We start from the raw sequence: 9934 nt of genomic DNA, 5'->3' as shown, positions 1-9934 counted from the left end.
AGATTTTGTTGATGGTGTACACTGGTGGCAGCTGGGATGCAATAGTGGGGAGGTGAGGTGGTATAGATGGAAAGTATGTAGAGACCACTTCATCTCAAGGAGAGAAATCTTCTGTAGGGATTTTCTTATTTTTCCATCCCCTTGGGACTTTTTTTTCTTGTGTCCCTTGATGTCAACTTGCTCCTTGGGGTTTCCTCTTTGAGAATGGTTTTTTTTGCCTATCTCATATGACTCTGGTGGGTCTGGTTCCTTTTGGATTACACTTGGTTGTTGCTCCTTCTGATCACATTGGTTGTTAACCATAGGAGTTATGAGGTGTGGTGCTTGTGCTCCCTTGTTTGGCTCTTCCATCAGCTCTTTTTTTTGCTCTTCCTCTGACTTTTTGTTATCATAATTTGCTTCTTGTGAGGGTTTGAAAACATTGAAGGTGAGCTGCTCATCATGTATTCTCAATACTAGCTCTCCTCGCTCCACATCTATAAGTGCTCTGGCTATGGCTAAGAATGGCCTTCCCAGAATGATGGGGTGACTGGGATTCTCTTCTATTTCCAAGATAACAAAGTCTGTGGGAAGGAAGTAGTTCCCAACCTTCACTAACACGTTCTCAACCACTCCTATTTCCTGTTTTTGGGTTTTGTCAGCCAGTTTGATGATTACGTCTGTGGGTGTTAGCTCATTGATTTGAAGCTTCTTCATGAGGGACAGAGGCATTAAGTTGATGCTTGCTCCCAGGTCACAGAGCCCTTTATCAAACATTGTCTCTCCTATAGCACAAGGAATGTGGAAACTCCCTGGGTCCTTCTTCTTTGTAGGTGGCCTTGTTTGGATAAGAGCACTGCACTCCCTGTTCATCTTTATGGTCTGTCCACCCTTCAATGAACTCTTTTTGGCCAGTATATCCTTTATATACTTGATGTAGGAGGGCATTTGCTGGAGGGCCTTAATGAATGGTATATTTACATCAAGAGATGCAAACATGTCGAAGAACCTTGAATACATTCTCCCTGCTACACCACCCTTAAGCCTTTGGGGGAAGGGCGCATATGGGTTTAGGATCTCCCCTTTCTTTAGCTCTTTCCTGAGTATGGGTTGGGGTGCATGATTTTCCTTCGGACTGTCTTGGAGGTGTTCTGTTTGTATGTCTACTTCCTCCACACTCCTCTCATCACTTGTGGTGATCATCTTACATTCTTCCCACCTGACCTTCCTTGTTTCTCCTCTTGGATTCTTCTCCGTGTCATTGGGAAATCCATCAATGGGTTTGGGAATTTGTTGAGATAGATACCCTACTTGGGACTCCAATCTCTTGATGTTTTCCCCTTGGTTTTTGATATTGCCTCACACTTCTTCCTTAAACACCTTATTGTCTTGGACTTCTCTACATATGTCTTCAAGTAGAGTCTCAATATTTGAAAGTCTATCCTCGGTTAGCGATGGTGGATTGAGATTAGGTGGTTGAGAAGGGTGGTTAGGTGAGTGTTGATAGGATCTCTGTGAGGTATGTTGGTGAGTTGCATTGTTGTTGGAATTATGGTTATGGCGTCTCTGGTCTTGGCCTTAGTCTTGTTGATTTCCCCATCCAAAGTTAGGGTGATTTCTCCATCCAGAGTTGTAAGTTTTGAAGTATGGATCATGGATTTGTCTAGGTGAGTTCCCAACATAGTTGGCTTGTTCCCAGTCACCTTCTTCTCCTATATTCACTCCTTCTTGAGCTGCTGATGAAGTGATGACTGCTGTAACTTGGTTTTCCTCCACCTTCTTGGTAAGATCTGCTAGCTGCTTGGTGATCATCTTATTTTGAGCTAGCAATGTATCCATGTGGTTCAGCTCCATTACTCCTCGAGTGTTGCTTCTTTCAGAGGCATAGAAGTTGTCATTGTCAACTACCGTCTCAATGACATCTATGACTTCTTCAATGATTTTCTTCTTGTTTAAAGAGCCTCTTGAGGAATGGTCTACAACCTTCTTTGATTCATAAGAGAGACCTTCATAGAAAATGTGAAGTTGAACCCATTCATTAAACATGTCTAGTGGGCATCTTCTTGTTAAGTCCTTGAACCTCTCCCATACCTCATAGAGAGTCTCACCACCTTGTTGCCTGAAAGTTTGCACCTCAACTCTTAGCCTGTTAATTCTTTGAGGAGGGTAAAATCTTGCCAAAAACTTGTTCACCACTTCTTCCCAATTTGTTAAGTTCTCCTTTGGGAATGATTCAAGCCACTTGGATGCTTTGTCCCTGAGTGAAAAAGGGAACAAAAGCAGCCTATAGACATCCGGGTGGACTCCATTAGACATCACAGTGTCACATATTCTCAGGAAGGTGGTTAGATGTTGATTGGGGTCTTCTTGAGCACTTCCTCCAAATGAGCAGTTGTTCTGAACAAGGGTGATGAGCTGGGTTTTAATTCAAAGTTATTGGCATGTATGGTGGGCTTTTGGATGTTACTTCCACAGTTTCCTAGATTTGGATTGATGTAAGAGCCTAGAACTCTCCTCTCTTGCCCAGCATGATTCGCAGGGCCTTCTCTAGCATGGTTGTGAGCTTCTCCTTCATGATTGTTTTCCAAATTCTCCTCCATGTTTGTTTCAAAATACTCGTCCTCTTCCTCAGCACCAACAACTCCTTTCCCTCTTGCTTCCCTCCTTAGTCTCCGGAGGGTCCTTTCAGGTTCTAAATCGAAGGAAGTTGAAGCTCCCCCTCTTCTCCCTATCATACAACTAACAAAGCACACAGCGAGAGATAAAATGAAGAGATTATTCTTGTTAGAGTGATTGTTAGTGTGAGTAATGCAAATTATCAAACAATTAGTAGGTTAGTGAGCAGAATTGTAAATAATAACAAAGAAAGAAAGAAAACAAAGAGGGTATAAGGGGTGAGGACGAAACTAAACAAACTGAAGGTAAATGACTGAATAAGTAAACCAACAAAAGAAAAATTCTCAATCTAGTGAACTTCCAACTTAATCATTGTTGATACAAAATCAATCCCCATCAACGACGCCATAAACTTGATACACGAAAACTTGTGTCTCAACAAAGTTCCCTTCGGCAAATATACCAAATTTTCGTCAAGAAAAAACTCACAATAGAGTGAGGTCGAATACCACAGGGATTGATTGGTCAAGCAACTTTAGTTGGAAGAGTATGCTAGTTGAGCTAAATAGAGTATAGTTGAGAGTTGCAGAAACTTAAATGGCGGGAACGTAAATAGCAGAAAATAAAGTGCAGAATCTTAAATGGGAATTTGGGGAAATGAGCATGGAAATAAATGGCAGAAAGTAAAAAGAATGGGTAAGATCAGAAATGGGGAATTCATTGGGCTCAAGAGATGTTGTATTCTCCGGATCAAATTCATTTTCTTCTCTTTCTCAATCAAAGCATCTATTGATCTCCTTGGCAATCTTAGGTGATTGGGTTCCAATTCCTTGGCAACCCAATCTCTCTAAGCTTGAACAATTGCCCAATTCCTTGATTTAATTGCTCATGGGAACAGATGAAGTGTGGTCACTGATTATACTACATGTATTTCCAAATCAAAGTGTTGGGAGGATTACATATCACTATATCCGCCTAGACCCCAATTTGGTCCAACATGAGAAAGCATTTCTAGCATGATCTCCTCATCCCTTTTCCAAGGCTCAGAGGAGATCCAATTATGGAGAGTTTCTTTTCCAAGACAACTAACCAATTGAATTAAGATCGAAAGCTTTCTAGTAAATCAAAAGAGAAGAAAGAAGAAGAAGAATGGAAACTATAATTGATCCATCAAATTACAACAGAGCTCCCTAACCCAATGAAATGGGTTTAGTTGTTCATAGCTCTAGAAATGAAAAATGGCAGAAAAGAATATATTCTTCAAAATGCAGAAGAGTAAATATACAGGGTAGTTCTCCAAAGTCCCAAGCTCCTCAATAGTTCAAAACTACTCCTATATATACTACTCCTCTTGATCCTCTAGTGAGTTCTTCATGTCTTGGATGTGGGCCTTAGATCTTGAGTTGAAGCAGTTACAATCTTTAGTGGGCTCAGCTTGCAGAAAAGTGTGAGTTAGGCATGGGCGTTAGTGATGTTAACGTTAAGTAAAATTGTGGGTTCGAGAACGTTAGTGGCAATCACCTTTTTCACTAACGTTCCAACCCCATATAGTCCACGTTAACTTTAACGTTAGTGGCACTAACGTAACCACTAACGTTGCCTTATGAACCTTCGCAAGCGTTATTGGGACTCACCTTTCCCAATAACGTTGCCTTGTGCCCATCTTTCCCTACGTTAGAGTTCACGTTAGTTCAACTAATGTGACTCTTAATGTGGGCATGCCTACCTTCGAGAGCGTTAGTGACACTTACCTTTGTCACTAACGATCTAAACACCCTTACTCTCCACGTTAGAGTTTACGTTAACTAGGTTAACGTGGCCACTAACGTGGTGGTGAATTTCATCTCCAACGTTAGTGACAAAGGTAAGTGTCACTAATGTTGGCTCATCAATCTTGGCTCCACGTTAACTTTCACGTTAGTGGTCTTAATGTGACCACTAACGTGGGAAATGCTAGCTTGATCCAACGTTAGTGACAAAAGTGAGTGTCACTAACGTTGGCATTGTTCCTCTCTTCCACGTTAGAGTTCTCGTTAACTAAGTTAACGTGACTCTTAACGTGGCTCATTGCCAATTTTTGGAGCGTTAGTGGTGTTCACGTTTATCACTAATGCTGGAGCTCTCTTTATCTCCATGTTAACTACCACGTTAACCTAGTTAACGTGGCAATTAACATGGGCTTATGATGGCTTCGTAGGCGTTATTGGTGATCACTTTTCTCATTAACGTTGCAAGCTCATTCCCATTCCACGTTATTGGTCACCTTAACTAGATTAACGTGGCTACTAACGTGGTTCCTCCTTGCTTCCTTTGTCCTGAAATCAAGCAAATAAAGTGCATCAAAGCTCTAGCTCAAGTCATGAGATTATGCATTATCAATTTGTCATGCAATCCTTGCAAAATCCTCATGAAATCATGTAAAGTTCACAATAGTTGCTTGAATCAAGGTGTAAGTGTATTTTTATCCAAAACTTGCCTTATTCACTAAGAAACTACATGAAACTACCCTAAAACAGAAAAGAAAAGGTCAGTGAAACTAGCCTAGATGCCATGGCATCAGGCAGCAATCCTGAGATCCGGAAAGTCTAAACCTTGTCTGTGGTATTCCGAGTAAGATCTGGGAGGGGATGACTGTGACGAGCTTCACACTCGCGACTGTTAGGCGCAGTGACAGTGTACAAAAGGATCAATGGATCTTATTCCGACACAAGTGGGAACCGACAGATGATTAGCCCTGCGGTAAGAACCATAGCCGGACCATTTTCACTGAGAGAACGGATGGTAGCCATTGACAACGGTGATCCACCAACTTACAACTTGCCATGGAAGGGAGTGCGCATGATTGGACGAAGACAATAGGAAAGCAGAGGTTCAGAAACAACAAAGCATCTCCAAACGCTTATCTGAAATTCCCACCAATGAATTACATAAGTATCTCTATCTTATTTTATGTTTTATTTATCCTCTAATTATCAAACCCTCATAACCATTTGAATCAGCCTGACTGAGATTTACAAGATGACCATAGCTTGCTGCAAGCCGACAATCTCCGTGGGATCGACCCTTACTCACGTAAGGTATTACTTGGACGACCCAGTGCACTTGCTGGTTAGTTGTGTGGAGTTGTGAAAAGTGTGATCACAATTTCGTGCACCAAGTTTTTGGCGCCGTTGCCGGGATTGTTCGAGTTTGGACAACTGACGGTTCATCTTGTTGCTTAAATTGGATAATTTTATTCTATGTTTGAGCTTTTTATTTTTATTTTCAAAAAATAAAAATTTTAATAAAATCATAAAAACCAAAAATATTTTGTATTTTATTGTTTGAGTCTAGTGTCAAATTCTAAGTTTGGTGTCAGTTGCATGTTTTCAAATTTTCTCAAGTTTTCGAAAAAAAATTCATGCATTGTGTTCTTCATTGATCTTCAAGTTGTTCTTGATGATTTTCCTTGTTCTGATCTTTGAATTCTCTTGTTTTGTGTCTTTTCTTGTTTTTCATATGCATTTTCAAATCTATAGTGTCTAAACATTAAAAATTTCTAAGTTTGGTGTCTTGCATATCTTTCTTTTCTTAAAAATTTTCAAAAATATGTCCTTAATGTTCATCATGATCTTCAAAGTGTTCTTGGTGTTCATCTTGACATTCAAAGTGTCCTTGCATGCATTAAGTGTTTTGATCTTGCATTTTTATGCTTTATTTCATTTTGTTATTTTTCTCTCTCTTCATTAAAAATTAAAAAATAAAAAATATCTCTTTTCAAGTAAATAATACAGAGAAATGAAGATTCAGAATATACAGCAGAGGAATCACAGAGAAAAAGCTGGGCATTCAGAAAAACACCCAGTAAGGAAGGAATTCTAGCATTAAACGCCAGCTAGGGTATTTGGCTGCTCGTTAAACTCTCAAAGAGGTAGCATTCCGGGCGTTAAACGCCAGAATGGATAGCATCCTGGGCGTTTAACGCCAGGATGACACAAGGGAGGTAATTTTGTTTCCAATTCGATTTTTTTTCAATTTTTCATGTTTTAATTAATAACTTTTTGCATCAAACATATTTTAAACTTTCATTTTTCATTTTTCTTTTAATGTTTATGAAAATTTTCAAACTAATTTTTCAAAAATCTTTTTCTTAATCTTATCTCATATTTTCAAAAATCCTTGCTAACAATTAATGTTTTGATTAAAAAAATTGCAAGTTTGTTACTTTCTTGTTAAGAAATGATCAATCTTTAAATTTTAGAATCATATCTTTTAATTTCTTGTTAGTCAAGTCATCAATTTTTAAAAATCAAATCTTTTTCAATCATATCTTTTCAATCATATCTTTTTTTAAAAATCAAATCTTTTTTAATCATATTTTTTTTTCAATCATATCTTTTTAAAAATCAAATCTTTTTCAATCATATCTTTTAAATCATATCTCTTTAAAATCAAATCTTTTTCAATCATATCTTTTTAAATTTTGATTTCAAAATCTTTTTTCTAACTTCTTGTCTTTTTAAAATTATTTTCAAATCTTTTACAACTAATTACTATTTATTATCTTTTTCAAAACCACCTAACCACTTTTTCACTTCCAATTTTCGAAAATCACTAACCCTTTTTTCAAAAATCTTTTTAATTAACTACTTGTTTTAAATTCAATTTTCAAAAACTCTCTCTCTCTTTTCTTTCTATTTATTTTATTTAATTGCTAACAATTCTCTTCTACTCATCTAAAAATTCGAACCCTCTCCCTCTTTCTGTGTTCGAATTCTTCTTATTCTCCCTCTACCTCATCCTTCTATTCTCCTTCTCCTTTGATACATCAAGGAATCTCTATATTGTGACATAGAGGATTCCACTATTCCCTTTGTTCTCTTCTTTTTCATATGAGTAGAAACAGGGATAAAGACATTCTTGTTGAAGCTGATCCTGAACCTGAAAAGACTCTGAAGAGAAAGCTAAGAGAAGCTAAAGCACAACACTCCGAAGAGGACCTTACGGAAAATTTCGAAAAAGAAGCAGACATGGCAACCAAACCCAACAACAATGCAGATATGCAAGGAAGATGCTTGGTGACTATACTGCACCAACTTCCAACTTCTATAGAAGAAACATCTCAATTACTGCCATTGGAGCAAACAAATTTGAGCTTAAGCCTTAATTAGTTTCACTAATGCAGTAGAATTACAAGTTTTATGGACTTCCATCTGAAGATCCTTATCAATTCTTAGCTGAATTCTTGCAAATCTGTGACACTGTTAAAACCAATGGGGTTGATCCCGAGGTCTACAGACATATGCTTTTCCCCTTTGCTGTAAGAGACAGAGCTAGGATATGGTTGGACTCACAACCTAGAGAAAGCCTGAACTCTTGGGACAAGCTGGTCAATGCTTTCTTGACCAAATTCTTTCCACCTCAAAAGATGAGCAAGCTTAGAGTGAAGGTCCAAACCTTCAGATAGAAGGAAGGTGAATCCCTCTATGAAGCTTGGGAAAGATACAAGTAATTAACCAAAATGTGTCCTTCTGACATGCTTCCAGAATAGAGCATTATATGTATATTCTATGATGGTCTATCTTAATTATCTAAGATGTCATTGGACCATTCTGCTGGTGGATCTCTTCATCTGAAAACACCTACAGAAGCCCAGGAACTCATTGAGATGGTTACAAATAACCAGTTCATGTACACTTCTTAAAGAAATCCTATGAATAATGGGATGACTCAGAAGAAGAGAGTTCTTGAGATTGATAATCTGAATGCCATATTGGCTCAGAACAAAATATTGACTCAGCAAGTCAATATAATTTCTCAGAATCTGACTGGATTGCAAGCTGCATCCAGTAGTGCTAAAGAAGCCTCTTCTGAAGGAGAAGCTTATGACCCTGAAAATCATACAATGGGAGAGGTGAATTACATGGGAGAATCCTATAGAAACACCTATAATCCTTTATGGAGGAATCATCCAAATTTCTCATGGAAGGATAAACAGAAGCCTCAATAAGGCTTCAACAACAATAATGGTGGGAGAAATAGGTTTGGAATAGCAATTCTTTTCCATCATCTTCTCAGCAACAGACAGAAAATTCTGAGCAGAGCCTCTCTAGCTTAGCAAACATAGTCTCTGATCTATCTAAGACCACTCTCAGTTTCATGAATAAAACAAGGTCCTCCATCAGAAATTTGGAGGAACAAGTGGGTCAGCTGAGTAAAAGAGTTACTGAAACTCCTCTTAGTACTCTCCCAAGCAATACAAAAGAGAATCCCAAAAGAGAGTGCAAGGCCATAACTATAACCAAAATGGCCAAACCTGGAGAGAGTGAAAAGGCAGTGATTCCCAGTGAGGAAGACCTCAAAGGACGTCTATTGACCAATAATAAGTTCCCTATTGAGGAACCAGTAGAATCTGAGGCTCATACAGAGACCATAGAAATTCCACTGAACTTACTTTTATCATTTATGAGCTCTGATGAATATTCTTCCTTTGAAGAGGATGAAGACACTATTGAAGAGCAAGTTTCTCAGTATCTAGGAGCAATCATGAAGCTGAATGCCAAGTTATTTGGTAATGAGACTTGGGAGGATGAACTTCCACTGCTCATCAATGAAATGAATACCTGGATTCAGCATACATTACCTCAGAAAAAATCGGATCCCGAAAAGTTCTTAATACCCTGCACCATAGGTAGCTGTGTTCAAGAATCAACATACTAAACTAGGAGAATCAATAACACTATCTGAATTATGAGTTCCTATGGATGCCAATCATTCTGAACTTCAAAGGATAAAGTGAGATGCCAAAACTGTTCAGAAGCAAAAAGCTACTAACCCCGCTCATCTAATTAAAACTAAGCTTCATTGATATTTTGAGATTTATTGTATATTCTCTTCTTTTATCCTATTTTATTCTTGATTGATTGGGGACAAGCAACAATTTAAGTTTGGTGTTGTGATGAGCAGATAATTTATACGCTTTTTGGCATTATTTTTAGGTAGTTTCTAGTATATTTTAGTTACTTTTTAGTATATTTTTGTTAGTTTTTATGCAAAAATCACATTTCTGGACTTTACTAGGAGTTTGTGTATTTTTTTGTGATTTTAGATATTTTCTGGCTGAAATTGAGGGACCTGAGCAAAAATCTGATTCAGAGGCTGAGAAAGGACTGCATATGCTGTTGGATTCTAACCCTCCTGCTCTCGATGTGGATTTTCTGGAGCTGCAAAAGCCTAATTGGCATGCTCTCAATTGCGTTGGAAAGTAGACATCTTGGGCTTTCTAGAAATGTATAATAGTTCATACTTTGCTCGAGATTTGATGGCCCAAACTGGCGTCTAAACGCCCACCAGAGACCCT

General features: G+C 38.2%; 2 non-coding genes across 2 annotated transcripts; one reads left to right on the top strand and one right to left on the bottom strand.

Annotated features, from left to right (window-relative positions):
• The first annotated feature begins 2019 nt into the window (after positions 1-2019).
• Positions 2020-2127, top strand: LOC112719440 (small nucleolar RNA R71). Its single transcript, XR_003161742.1, has one exon. It is a non-coding gene; the product is annotated as a small nucleolar RNA R71 (small nucleolar RNA).
• Positions 2128-8008: 5881 nt separating this feature from the next.
• On the bottom strand, positions 8009-8116 carry LOC112719436 (small nucleolar RNA R71). Its single transcript, XR_003161738.1, has one exon. It is a non-coding gene; the product is annotated as a small nucleolar RNA R71 (small nucleolar RNA).
• Between the last annotated feature and the right edge of the window lie 1818 nt (positions 8117-9934).

This window comes from Arachis hypogaea, chromosome 10 (genome assembly GCF_003086295.3).
Source record: "Arachis hypogaea cultivar Tifrunner chromosome 10, arahy.Tifrunner.gnm2.J5K5, whole genome shotgun sequence".
Lineage (NCBI taxonomy): Eukaryota > Viridiplantae > Streptophyta > Magnoliopsida > Fabales > Fabaceae > Arachis > Arachis hypogaea.
This window is presented reverse-complemented; position numbering and strand designations above follow the sequence as displayed.